Source organism: Limulus polyphemus, unplaced genomic scaffold (assembly GCF_000517525.1).
Source record: "Limulus polyphemus unplaced genomic scaffold, Limulus_polyphemus-2.1.2 Scaffold828, whole genome shotgun sequence".
In the NCBI taxonomy this organism is placed as follows: Eukaryota; Metazoa; Arthropoda; class Merostomata; order Xiphosura; family Limulidae; genus Limulus; species Limulus polyphemus.
Genome location: NW_013666438.1, coordinates 227,958 through 242,676, shown reverse-complemented (window position 1 = coordinate 242,676; position 14,719 = coordinate 227,958). Strand labels below are relative to the sequence as shown.

Here is a 14,719-nt window from a genome sequence, read left to right as displayed (position 1 = left end):
CTTATTAATCGGAAACTTCAGATATTTGAACAGGAACATTTACAAATTTCGAACATTTTTAACCCTTTTAACGTCGATAGTAAATAAATATATAATAATAAATCCGTCACAAAAGTAATATTCAAACTCTAAAAATTGAATTGTAAAGAACGCTCAACTGGAAATTGCTAAAACTACCTATCTCTCTTTAAAATAAAATTATGAAAAACTTACTCAGATTTGAAAAACAAATTTAAAAATAGATAATAAATTTTTCACTGAGAGATAAAAAGATTTATAAACTTGAATTTTATGAAAAACGTATGTCAGAAGTTAATTATAAAAATCATACTTTTTTTGTTAGTTAAAAAATATACTAAGCCTTAAAATTTCTACGTCAATTTAGTTCCAAATATGTAACAAAATTTTCTTTGCGTCACTTCAATCATGTCTGAGCATGATTAAAGTTAAGTATCTATATATAATTTCACAACCAAACTTAAATAATAAAAATACTACATTATTAAATTTCGGAAGTGCGCTCTATTACCATTTTTGTCATTTTGAAAATGAAAATGAACGAAAGAATTTACGATTATTTATTTTTCTGATAGTTTTCTCTCTCTGACTTTTTTCATCTTTGTAACAGCTACTATATTTTAAGGAATTAATTACAGTGTCTTTAACTCTATATGTTATGACGAAGTGCGTAGTTTTTCGAATGCGCGGCGACAATAAATGAGAGTCTTTAATAAAATACAAAAGCGTGTTCCGTACTTACATAATGTATACAATGAAAGCCATTAAAGTTCTAATCTTTAAAGTTTTAAATTAAAGACCTTTCGGATTAGTAAATGGAAATAGGGCAATTGGATTAAGAATTCGTCTTATATTTCTTCTTTACATCTGTAAACTCGTAGTCAAAACTTTAAAACGATCTTTTTAATGTCATAAAGTATATCTGATAATTTTCCAAATTTACATGCAACTGCTAATAATCTCGATTCAAAGTCGAATAAAAATCATACGAGCAATACTTAAGAAAATAAATATATTTTTCTTGTTTCTAAATTACTTCTATTCATTCTTAACCCTTTCAGCAACAAAGATGGAGATGAGAAGCCACTAAAATCTTAAATCATGTTTCATTGTTGTGTCTTCAACTATTCGGCATTTTTAAAATTTTTCAGGCAACATCTTTGAACAAGTATTCATAAATTTTTCCTTAATATATAAAAGTGAAAAACTCTGTGTGCGCTTGCATGACCAGTTTAACGCTACAGTAACGAAAGCGAACTAGGTATTACGTCTGCCAGACGTTATATATATTTCCCGAGACATATTTCCATTGTGTTTCAACACAGGAGTTTTTCATACGAAGCTCAGGACATTCGTTTTCTGTCACCAAATGGTCAAACAAAAAAGTTAAAGAAATACATTTGGTTTATTTTGATGAAACAAACAGAGCTGAAAATGGCGGATTATAATGTTTTCCTACTATATCATCTGAAGACGTTTCTTACCATGACCTTTAAGTATTTTTTTTTTATATGGCTATTGGTGCCTACTCAGTTCTCTTGCTAGTTCAATGTTTGTTTCTTGAAAATCATCTAAAATGGTTTCCATTCTTCCATGTAAGTACCCGGGAACTGTACTTTTAAAATATTTTATCTGTCCTGTTACCATGAGCTTAGTTAATTATCGATTATCGTTTTAGTATCAACTAGTTTAACCTTTCATAAGTTTAATATACAACTTTATAGAAACTATATTTATTGAACTTTAAAAATACAATACTTAATATTCAACAACATTTGTACGTAATGTCGTCATTCTAATGACATAAAGAATTACCTCATACGTGATGAGTGCTTTTATAAGATTAAATTCAGTTCACAATCATTTCTCTTTCACTACGGGCTCGGTCCCAGGGACCGACCTCGTAACCATTTTGTGCTTGTTATAGTTTCATGCTATAGATTTTAATACAGTGATGTACCTCCACCAAATTTTGCAGATTATCAGTACACATTATAAGGCTTTCGTACGCAAAATATCAGAATTTTTATTAAGTTTTAAGATTTTTTAAATAATGTTTATCTCATGCATTTTTCTTTTTGAATGTTAATTATCCAACACGCAGAGTAATTTTGATTTTAAGATTAAAAATACTTTTATGCATTAGAATTTTTTTAAATCTTACCTGCGAAATGTTAATAACCTTCAGGTAGTTATCAAACTTTTTGTTTAGAAAAAACTTTATATTTTATCTGTTATTTCCACTATTGTATCACAGGTTTGGAAGTAGATATAAATTATGCTTTTTTCGTTGTAGAATGAAAAGTTATAACATGAAAACACAAGTGTTTTATTCAAAATTACTTAAATCTCATAACATTGTACATCTGTATATATATTTATTATTATTATTTTATTGACCTTTCAGCCGTGCCTGACTAATATTACAGAAGTTGCAATGACGTATCGCAGGTGCACTCATGTTACCGTATCCAAGAATATAAAACTAGCCTTCACAAAGTAACTTGTCTTGGCTGTGTTTTAGTGGACCAGTATATTTTTAAATGCAGTCACATATCGGTTATAATACTTTATATATGCATATACATTATTACTATTTACAAATAAGTTCTTAAATTTCAGTTATTTTTCTTAAAACACTGAACACTAAATAAAAAAGCATTATTTCTTCTAGTTACGAACTTTGTACTCTTTTGTGGCTTGCCATAATTTGCTAAGCCTTATCAAATTTCGCACGTGGAAGATGTAAAAGAAAATATGTTTTTTACGTTTTATACATGCATTTTGGAATAACAAAAAAAATCATACAGTACTATATCTATACCACAGAATTCCACTATAATTTATCAAGTTTAGTAACTAAGCTGTATTTAGGTCTAAAAACAACATGATATGTTCGAACTCACTAATATCTTACTTTACCGCTTGGAATCTAGCATGAAAGAAACATTTTCCCGCGCAAATACTAGAAAAAAAAACACTATGAGGACATTCTGAGCTTTCCATTGGTTATATTGGGCGAAGTAAATGTACGTAAGAAATTATTTTCAAAAAATGAATGAGGTGGGCAGGGTCACCTTGGTTGATTCAATAAATGTATTAACATCTCAGAAAATAGAAAAGATAGGAGGTTCTTATTTTATATTTTAGCTTGTCAGTATCGGTAATCTGAGAATATAATTCGTAAGTTACTATAAACTTTGTATTTAGACATCACAAACATCAAATCTAAACCGTAGCTCCATTCAACATACCACGTGAGACACAAAAATCGATATTTAAGATTTTTTTTAAATATTTATCTTTAAAGTAAGAACTTAACTAATGTTTAATACTAAAATTTAAATTATAGTCTACAATTGGATCCCAAACTTAATGGCATAAATTCATAAAATAGTAGTTCAATAAAATTATAAATGTAAGTGTACAAACGCGTTGACACGGCCTTTGGCCCGTGACCATATGTAGACCCGAGTCAGTAGGGATAATAGGATCTGTGGTAACGCTAAATATAAAATTAGATACAAGAGCTGTCGACAATAATTTTAGGTCACATATCAATAGTAAAATTATCAAGGCTGCAAGGAAAAAATAACAAAAATAAACCAATAAATCTAATGGTCAAAGTTTTGAAGGCTTAAACTAATCCATTCCTTACCCCAGCAGGAATTCGATAACCTGAAAGAACAATATCTTCTGGAAGCACTCGTCCAACTCCAATAGCCACTGGGTTAAGTCTAAAGAGAAATAAATATAACGTATTCTCTGTAATGAAAACGTTCCTTTACAGTTTACATTTATCAGTAACTTCCGTGCCCCTAAGACTTTTATGGTATTGATTGAAACGGTTACCTTATATATTGAAACTTGATATTATTACCAAAAACAGCCCCTAATTTCATTTTCTGATATAGTTCCAAGCTCAAAACTCTCTTGTCATCATGGTAACGAAACAATAACATAGCAAGTAAATTAATTTTATGACAACCAGTATTTATTTTCTCAGTATAGCTCTTATGTCTAAATCTAATTATATTTAAACGTTGAAAATGTATCTTCATATTGCAACCAAGATAAACATTTGATATTTTAAAGTCATGTTACTAATTTATATTTAAAATATCAACAATTTTGTAGATCAAGCGATAACAGTTGAATGGGTGCATCAAGAACAAAAGAAATTGATATGTGATATGAAAACGATTCTGAATGAATTACTTGCAATTTAGTTGGTATTAATGACACTACGTGTAGAACACTTCACTTAAACAATTACAATCACAAAGAGTCATTGCACTGTGTAGGCAAATCGTTACAGCTAAGGATCAGCACTAAATATTATGTTACAGAGAAACGATTAATGTATACAAACTAGAAGAGCATATATAAATGTAGTTTTATTACTTTCATTTTATAGCCAACTGGGGCTTTTGTTCATTTTGGACAATATTAACTGAAGCAGAAAAATATTTGTTAGGTTGTTCGTTTTAGATAAAAACAGTCACGCTCAAAACAATGTAAATGTATATCAGCATCTTTACAGTGCATTTGATGGTGAATGTTCTCGTGAATAAATATGTATATACAACGAAGCATAAAAATTAATACATTTGTTATTAGCTTGTGTATATGATGCAATTCCCCAACCCTAACAAATCTACACGGTCATGTACCTGAACTCGCAACACACAACAATGACAAGCAAGTGATCCTTATATTTGACAAGTGTTTGGAAAAGTGTTTTCACGAATCTCGAAAAATAATATAAATGAGAGAGCAATGACTTTAACTGTATATAAATGTGGAATATATTTGGGATCAACTGACTGTAATAGTGCAGACCCTTTCAGACCCTGGAATGAACCTGGGCCTCAATGACACCAAGTTGTACCAGTCTTTCTTTACAAAACTTCACCATATTTAACATGACCGTGTAGATGTTTTAGGGTTGGGGTGGAATGAACCTGGGCCTCAATGACACCAAGTTGTACCAGTCTTTCTTTACAAAACTTCACCATATTTAACATGACCGTGTAGATTTTTTAGGGTTGGGGTGGAATGAACCTGGGCCTCAATGACACCAAGTTGTACCAGTCTTTCTTTACAAAACTTCACCAGTATTTAACACGACCGTGTAGATTTTTTAGGGTTGCGGTGGAATGAACCTGGGCCTCAATGACACCAAGTTGTACCAGTCTTTCTTTACAAAACCTCACCATATTTAGTAGTTTGTTACAGCTGTCTTCAATATATGATACCAGTTCTGCAAAAGCGATACTTTCTGGCATTTGTTATCAGTCTCATGTACGTGAATCATAGGTTCATTAGACTCTTCTTCTATTGTACAAGACCACCAGACACTGTAAGTGGTATCTTGTCTCTGTTTTTATAATATCTCCTGGTGCAAGTTTTTCAACTATCTATATCAGCCTTTTATTTGATGAGCAACTGTTCTAACTGCATCTAAACGAAAATCCATTACTTCTGTCAAGTCTTCTTGAAAGTCATCGTTGTCAGAAAATAAACATACGAAAGAACCAGAATCAACATTCTGTGAGGTGTTGATGGAAGAAGGGCACTTTGGTGATGTTTTGACTTTGGGGTCAATCTTCTGTGACTGTCTTTTGACTGTCTCACATTTTCTAACATGTAGCACGAAGAGGAGTCAGGAATATTAGAGCTCTTTTCAGCCATATATAAAACACTTGGAAAGTGTGAGGATCAACCATAATACTGCGGGCGTTACATCAACACCATGTAGAATATTACTACTTGGAACTATAAACTAGGACTATAGTCTGTAATAAAAGATATAAAATAGCAAGAAAGGAAGTTAAATGTGTGTTATCTGTAATTGTATCATATAACAAAATCGTATAATGAATTTTAGTTTCCCAAATATGGGAATCAAAGGTTTGCGTCGTCATCAATTTGGTTTATTTCAAAAATAGGGGAAAAACAGCGATTATAGAAAATTATTTGTTTATTCAGAAACATATTAAAGTAGTTAATTAATTTACAATTCTCAAACACCCACAGAAATATTTAAATCCCACATATAGCATATCGTAATAGATGGATCGAAAATTAATTGATAGCACATGAGATACGTAGAACATGGAGATAATAGAGACAAATGAACAAAAGCTGGGTTATATGACCGGCATCCACTAACCCCTCAATCCAGTGCTTCTCCTATCCCCGAGGAAGGAAACACAGAGAAACACGATTAGAATGCATTATAAAACTATATATGACGAATATGAATCACACTGAAGCTACTGCACAACTACAGATCAATATATATCATATATGTTGAGACCAACTTCCCCTATTATCGCCCACTAACAGTTTTGTTTCTTTGGTTGAAGTTAAGCACAAAGCTACACAATGGGCTGTCTGTGCTCTGCCCACCATGGGTATCGAAACTCGGTTTCTAGCGTTGTAAGTCCGCAGGCTGTGCCACACTAACAAAAACTGCTTCTTCTAAGGATGTTCTTGGAATAACTTGGATTATCAAATTATTAATTGAACTAAGTCCAGGATTTCCATCAGAAAGTTCACAATTTTTCAACTAGACTGCTCTACAATAACCAATGCGCTGTAATAAAGTTTTAAATGTATATGACACTAACCCAGAACCCGTGACGTCAACTTTTTTTTTTTTGGTCCTCTCAGAAACTGCTTTAAAACACTTCCAGACAACCGTTGTGATAAAACCAGTTATAGACAACAACAACAACAGTGAGATAAAATATGTCTGAAAATTCCTAGGGTAATATTTTACTGTGGTCCTCTAAACGAATTGTTCTCCCATAGTTGCACATTTATTTATCTAGGGTAATATTTTACTGTGGTCCTCTAAACGAATTGTTCTCCCATAGTTGCACATTTATTTATCTAGGGTAATATTTTACTGTGGTCCTCTAAACGAATTGTTCTCCCATAGTTGCACATTTATTTATTTTTCTTACCTATATTTCCCGGTTCTTCCTCTGTCACTTAAGAATCTAATATTCAAAAACCTTATCTATTTTTGGAAATATCAGTATTTTTTGGAATTTTTATTGTTGCTTTGTTTTTCGTGTAGGCACCCGCATAATGATTTTGATAAAAGCATCGTGACAGTAGACGGACGACACATTCAAAAACACGTCTACATTTTATCAACTAATATAATAGAGATTCACTCACTGGCTTAAAATAGTATTTTAAAAACAATGCTGTATCTACTCTAGTGTAGGCGTGTCGCTATATCTCTTCTGACACACGCAAAAGCAAATTGTCAGTAACTCACTCGTGTCTGTATCTTCTCATTTATTTATTTTTTTGAGCAAGCTTTCGAAATCAATTTTTTTCTCTAGGTGGATATCATTGTTATAAAAATCGGTATCAGTATTTTTTCACTTCGTACATGCTCAAACGACGACAAAGGCACCTTTCCCCTACAATAATCAACATGATATATTTCCCCCATTCAAGATACTGACATGAGCAATGAGGAGATGGGCTATTATTATTGAAGCTCGTAATCCTGTATACTATATAGCATCTCATTACTCTTGCAACGTACTATTATTTTTGTTTGTCCGTTGTGTGCACTCATTGTAGTGCTTGCTTTTTCTTTTTTAATTTTTCTCAAATTTCGTATCAGTTAGTCTGAAGACTGCTCTAAGAGGGGGGGGGGATATAAAAATTTACACAACAAATATAGAACTTGTAGATAAAAGTCTGATTAAATTATCAATGTTTCTTATCGTTACTACATTTTATTCTACTCTTTTCGTTTTATGATTATTCATGTATTTTCTTATGATAAAAAACTTGCATAAGTTCCAATAAGTTATTTGGATACTCTCCTACGTCATGGCCCTGACGACACTGATCCACTTACCCCATTGCGCAATAGGATTTGAAACACAATTCCGAACATTTTAACAAACTGTTACGATGAACCCCACAACATGATCGAAGAACAACATAGCATTTAAAAGAAATATGTTAAGAAGTGATGTCAGGTTGCTCACATCATCAACCCAATGTTGTGTTTTTATTAGTTAAAATTTAATATAATTGATCAATATGACAAAGGGTTGAATGCGTTATATTAAAACGATTGTGAAAATGCAAATCAGCAGTTCATGTGACAATCACAGCCGGTATAAAATAGCAGTGGAAGAGCATATATCAGAAATAAATTTTGGCGTTGTTTGGTGGGTCGTAGATAGTGCGATATCACTGAAAATTTGCCGTTTTTGAGAAGGGTATGTAACATATCTTTCCAGTGCAAAATGTGCATACCCTCAGAACATAAAGATGTTCAGATCGATGGTATCCCTTGTACTTACTAACACTTGCAAGCAAAAGAATATGGCTTAAGTTGAGGCACCAAATCACCTGGAAAGAGACTTGAAACAACTCTTATACCAGCCTTGGTAAGCAAAGTGTGGCGTCATGCAAGATGAAAGAATCCAGGAACACAAAGTTGAATGGAAAATCCCGTTCATGTGTCAAAGCTAACAACACAAAACATAATCAAGAAGTATCTCCGTAAAAAAATGGCACAAGTCACGTGCACACACATTTTTCTCCATACATCCTTTCAACTGTCGCAAACCTTAAACAGCTGGAGAATGAAACGGATATTTATTATATCCCATAAGAATACATACTGGTGAAGTAACCACAAGCAATTCCTATACATTTATACTCAACGGGCGCTGTAAAACTGTCTTCCTCGAACACTAGATGGCTCATAGAAAGCATTCAAGGAGTAGTGGTGTGTGTTTCAGCTTTTATGGAAAATATGTTGCCAGGCGTCAAGATACACGACCGTCATGATTGGATGTAGCAACATCGACTGTAACGACGTAGTAAGCCTATAAAATCGTTTTAATATAATGTATCTAACCACTGAATTTATTTAGTAGTTATATCTTGTCCTGAATATATAAAAAAAAGGTAGAAAACAAAACTACTTCCAAGGATCTTATTACTCAAATAGCTAAATTTAACTTGGAAAATGCCATTGCTAGAGAAGTTTCATATCTATACGTGACTATATAACTAGAGTCCTTAAGGTTGAACTCTTATGAAAATTGTCCTTGTTGAAGCGTAAAACATTCTATATGGTGGTAGGCACCAACCTTATTATTCACTTCAATTTCACATTCTATATGGTGGTAGGCACCCTTAAGGTTGAACTCTTATGAAAATTGTCCTTGTTGAAGCGTAAAACATTCTATATGGTGGTAGGCACCAACTCTATTATTCACTTCAATTTCACATTCTATATGGTGGTAGGCACCAACCTTATTATTCACTTCAATTTCACATTCTATATGGTGGTAGGCACCAACCCTATTATTCACTTCAATTTCACATATCCTTACAGTTCTACCATAATACATTAACTCTAAAGAGTATTAAGAAGTTTATCATTCCTGCAAAAATAAACTTTCCATGATTTGGTCTTTTAAACTCAGAACGGCTTAACGTTGTTAAGATAAACATATTTTAAAAGTACGGAAATGAGTTTAGGAAATCATATTTTCAAATTCTTCAAAGTTATTTATTACAGAAACTTAGTGTTTGTCTAAACAGATGTGAAGCATTATAGTTTCACAAAATATATAACGGCTGTAAAGTACTTACCCTCTTGAACATTACGTTTAATTAACACCGCATCAAGGAAGTTTCAGAAAGTATAAAAAGCATATCATACACACAAAAATTGATTTATTAGTGTTACTAACTTGTATTGTAATAATAGCTTTTATTTTTTTATATAAAAATGAAAAATTGATATAAAAATAAGACAAACCTCATGCTTTCTTTGATGGTGGCTTTCAGGTAGCTCATAGCGTTTAAAGCTGAAGACGTTATCTGTGACTGTTTGTTTGGAAGAATATCACGAATCTCCTTTCGTAACATATCTTGAACTTGTTGGTTCTGAGCAAGATTATACAAGACAAATGCACTAGCGTATGCCGTCTGTAAAATAACGATAAGAATTATTAGTAAATTATTTGTTCAAAATGGAAACGTTTGTTTATTTTTGAATTTCGCGCAAATCTACACGAGCGCTATCTGCTCTAGTCGTCCCTAATTTAGCAGTGAAATACTGGAGGGAAGGCAGCTAGTCGTCACCACCCACCGCCAACTCTTGGGCTACTCTTTTACCAACGAATAGCGGGATTGACCGTCAAATTACAACGTCCCCATGGCTGAAAGGGCGAGCATGTTTGGTGGGATGGGGATTCGAACCCGTGACCGTCAGATTGCGAGTCAAGCGCCCTAATCACCTGGCCATGCCGAGCCCAAAATTGAAACACCTCCAATCTTAAAAGTCATGTCTAAATATCGTATTTTAATATATCATGTACGTAACAGTTGGTACAAGTATCATACCCGAAATAAGCTGGGTGGGAAGATCAAAATCCAAATTAGTCTTTGATATTGTAAAACTATTTCACGAGCTGCCAGTACTTTCAAATAATAACCTCTCGGCCGTATTTGAGATAAAAACAGAAGGAAAAAAGGCTAGTCTAACTAACGATAATGGAGAGGGGCGTTTATGAAGGCAATTTTTAAAAGCATAACTAGATAAACCTATATGAAAATTTATACAAGTTCCAACTGAATTGGATTTTCAAAAATAAATTAACGACGACGCTGAAGAAGATAGAATAAAAGAGGTAAAACTGATTACCTCTCCGCTGAAGAAGATAGAACAAAAGTGGTAAAACTGATTACCTCTCCGCTGAAGAAGATAGAACAAAAGTGGTAAAACTGATTACCTCTCCCCCTGGGATTAAGTTCTAAGAAGAATAGTTTCTTATATTGTTCATCAAATAAAACTTTTATAGTTAAAATGGCACGAAAAATCATATACAGAAGGGTTATTTTTTTCTGAATTCTTTAGCTATCATAACATGTATGCATTAGCGATACATTAGTTATTGCGTTTATACAAGATGTCCGAAAATTCTGGAACCATAGACACTTTAACGAATTTTGCAGAACGTGTTCCACATGCTGTCCTTGTAATTCGAAACAAGTTTGGATTAACAGCTGGATTAACTCGAGCTTCTCATGCTTTGACAGTGCCATAATCAGTCACGTGTCTGAAATTAAGAAAAGTTACAAATCATCTTTGGTTCCAGACTTTCTAGACACCCTGTATAATCAAAGTAAATTTTACGTCATATGATAGATCCAAGTTAAGAAACAGTTTTGGTTTCGAGATTTATATTTTGGAAACTTATCTTTTCTCCAAAATGATCAACTAAATTTATCCATTTTTGTAACTTTTATCATTTAATACTTTGTTTGCCCCTCTAGCAGTAGGCTTCTAATAAACTCTTCTAGCATTGTGTGAGTTCTATCATTTTGAGTTTGTTTGTTTGTTAGTACGTTCGTGCAAAGCTACACGAGAGCTGTCTGCGCTATCCATCCCTAATTTGGCAGTGAAAGACAAGAGGAAAGGCAACTAGTCATCACCACCCACCGCCACTTTTTGAATTGCTCTTTTGCCAACGAATAGTGGGATTGACCGTCACATTATAACGCCCCTACGGCTGCAAGGACGAGCATGTTTGGTTGGACGGGAATTCGAACCTGCGACCCGCAAAGTGTGAGTCGAGCGTCCTAACCACTAGACCATCATTTTGAGTACTGAACACCTTAGCAAAAGGTTCAGGCAGGGCATGTTCACCGAGTTCCTACCCTATGATAAACATAAAGTTGGCTTGGTAATTTTAAAGGTTAAAAGTGTTTTCCAGTGCCAGAAAAGTAATTTGGAGACGGCAGGCTGCAACAGTTTTGTTTGTCTCACAATGTTCGCGAAAAGCTACACAAAGAGTCTATTTTGAGCTGACAGGCTAGAAGGAAGACAGTTAGTCAACATCATCCACCGCCAACTTTAGGGATACAGCTGTTGATTGAATAGTAGGATTTGACAGTTACTCTTATAGCACATCCATGAATCTAAAGTGCGGAACTCGTTTTTGTGGCAGCAGGTTTAGGATCATGAACCCTTGCATTCACAGTATAAACAAGCTAATCGTTTGGCCACGCCCAGCCTCAATTGTAAGGTAAATTGAAATTTGGTTGGCGAAAATTCTACCTAGCCATTATGAATCGTTATTTTGTTCTCGCTAGTAATAATTTATGTAATTCAGGAATAACTCATTTCTAAAGAATAATTTACTTTATTTCATTTTATTTTTCTATTTGACGTTGTGGTTAACGTGCCGTTCTGTGAATAGGAAGATCCAAGGTTCAAGTTTGTGAGAGACTGGTCAGATGTTAATAAAGCATGTAATTCAACCGAGCAACAAAAACAAAACATTTTCTGCGTAATGCCGATCCTAAAAATCACGTTGAAGATTACTGATCACGTCTAGTTTTCGAGTTATGATAGATTTATTCAAAATATTCTCATATATTGTAAATCTTACCACTGTTTCTTTAATAATTTTACTTATTCTTCGAAAATTGCATTTAAGAATGTTCAAAAACAATACATAATAGCAATACCAGTTTATGAGTATAATAATATTACATATTGAAAATACATTCCGGCTAAATTCAAAACTATCGTCATGGTATCATTTTTTACTTTTTGTTATCAAAGATTTGCTTGAGTTGTTGTGCCTTCTGTGTATGTTCTCAGTTTCACGTTGTAAGAACCAACAATAATCTCCCATCATCCTTTATATCGCTGTTCCACTGTAGGAATATCTAGGTGGAAGTGGAAGAAGTGCATCTTTAGTGACATTCTAGACCCCATTTTCCTGTAGTTCTCGAGCATATCATCACAGCAGGCATTTTTTAGCTCAAGGAATAAGAGTCACAATTTACCGAATGCTGTGAACATGAAAGAAACTTATCAAAGCATGCAGATTATACTCGAAACCATCAAATATCATCACCATAGGTGGAACGTATGTAGTGATCGAAAAGTTATTGCATTCCTGCTAGGCCTGTAGAGTGGGTATACCAAACATTGTTACTTTTTGTTTCTCTTGGACAGCCGAGATGAAGAAAATTCTTTCAAGAAGAATGAATGGTCAGTGAGAGACAATTACATAGTAGGGAAACAGAATACCGAGCATAACTTTTAGTGAATTCTCAAAATGTGTTTCTGCCCCATTTCATATTAAACTGGGGCTCACGAAGAATTTTGTAAAAGGAAAGATGGCAATGGTTTCAGATATCTGTCCAACAAGTTTCCAAAAATCACTGAAGCAAACATAAAAGGAGGTATCTTTGTTGGGCCACATATTCGGGAAGAGTTGATGGACGATGATATCGAAACAGTGCTTAATCAGAAAGAACTTGCTGTCTGGAAATTATTCAAACTGGTTGTCAAAAATTTCTTGGTAAATCACAGAGATAAAAACTATAAAATTGTTGTCAACGAGAGCCAAGAAGTTCCTCATGCTAATTTGATAGAGACAAGTCATGAATCAGATCATTTAGCTCTTTTTGTGTGATCATATGAGGCAGTTTACGTTGAGATGCCACAGGAATAAAATTACTAGATGAATAGGATGAAGATTATTCAATGTCTTATTTAAAGGGAGGCAAAAATAAAAATCAGATAGATGATCTTTGGGCCCACGTCATATCATGGAAACTGCAAATAGTATACTCGCCAAATATGCAAACTGTACAACACACACATGTAGAACCTAATGTTTTTCTTGGTCACCAGTTTTACACCTAAGGTAATGGCAGTAAGCTACATTTACCTTGTATGTGATGTTTTTTCTTCGTGAAACTGTAATATACTTTCCACAAATGTAGCAGAAAATCATTAGGAGATTTTTGCTCTTTCACACTTTACTTGAACTGCAGGCAACCAAAATTCCAATTTTAAAAAAATATTTAAAATAATTTATGTTTATAGATCTAGAGGTTAAAAGTTTTTTAAAAAAAAAGTTTTAGGAGAATTTGATTATATCGCGGATATGATGCGAGGAAGAAGATCGGACTTTATTTTGACTGTGCGCGGAGAGAGGCGAAGTGACCAACTGAGTGAGTGAGAGGCAACTGAGAGAGAGGCCTCTGTCTCCGTCCCTATTACGATCAATCGAGAGACTTCCCGAATGTTCTGGCAAACTGAGCACGCAAGAGTTTCGGGATTCCCAGGCGGTGCAGGTGAGCGTGGGAATGAAGCAAAAGTTGTATAATTCGCTACAATTATATCGGGAATTTTACACTCATACAATACAGTCAATGTTTCAAATTATCAAAAATGTATGTCTTTTACCCATTAAACGTACTTTTATAGCATAAGTCTATTGTATTGAGTTGATTGCATGGTATACCACATAGTACTGATGATAAAATATTGAGATATTACAATAACTCAAAACGGACAAATGGTGATGGACAAATTCTACTTACATTTTTTAAATCAACAGCATCAAATTACCTCGAATCATTTGATTTTTCTCTAGTAGCAAATTGTTTGTTGTCTATGTTATCAACTACGATTTGTTTGTTTGTTTCTGATATTCACGCAAAACTATAAAAGGACTATCTACGCTGAGTGTCCCTAATATAAGGTGCCGTTCAGGATGAAAATACAAAACTTTTATGTTTTGGAACACTTTTAATGTATTTTATTCAAGAAAATTAGAACCATCGTTTAAATCTCTTTAATAATTGTTAAGAGTAGCCCAAGAGTTGG

The 14,719-nt window shown here is 33.5% G+C and overlaps 1 pseudogene; it reads right to left on the bottom strand.

The window, feature by feature from the left end:
* LOC106460750 overlaps positions 1–14,719 on the bottom strand; it is a 42,227-nt pseudogene that overhangs the window by 8,031 nt on the left and 19,477 nt on the right.